Source organism: Echinops telfairi, unplaced genomic scaffold (assembly GCF_000313985.2).
Source record: "Echinops telfairi isolate 266 unplaced genomic scaffold, ASM31398v2 ScPeMD7_7410;HRSCAF=8448, whole genome shotgun sequence".
In the NCBI taxonomy this organism is placed as follows: domain Eukaryota; kingdom Metazoa; phylum Chordata; class Mammalia; order Afrosoricida; family Tenrecidae; genus Echinops; species Echinops telfairi.
Genome location: NW_022111310.1, coordinates 18,238,123 through 18,238,667, shown reverse-complemented (window position 1 = coordinate 18,238,667; position 545 = coordinate 18,238,123).

Genomic DNA, 545 nt, shown 5'->3' with positions numbered 1-545 from the left:
GGGGGTGGGGGGGATGCTAACTTCTCATTGCATGCTTTGGTTCTTGTGGTTCTAACCTATTTACAATAAGTACTCAGTGCATTTGAAGTTACTTGAGCCAATAAAATGTTGGTATAGCTTCTACTAAATGATAGTGAAGAATAAAAATCATTCAAGACCATTTTCTTTGAAGTACTCTAAGAAACTAAGAAAACAATTATCTAGTGCAGCAGTTCTCAATCTGTGGGTCGCGACCTCTTTGGGGTCAAACGACCCTTTCACAGGGGTCGCCTAAGACCATAGGAAGACACATAAATATTTCACTATATAATTACATATTGTTTTGTGATTAATCACTAAGCTTTTAATTATGTTTAATTATGTTCAATTTGTAACAATGAAAATACATCCTGAATATCAGATATTTACATTATGGTTCATAGCAGTAGCAAAATGACAGATAAAATAACAACGAAAATAATGTTATGGTTGGGGGGGTCAACCAACATGAGGAACTGTATGAAAGGGTCACAACAGTAGGAAGGTTGAGGACCACTGGTCTAAGT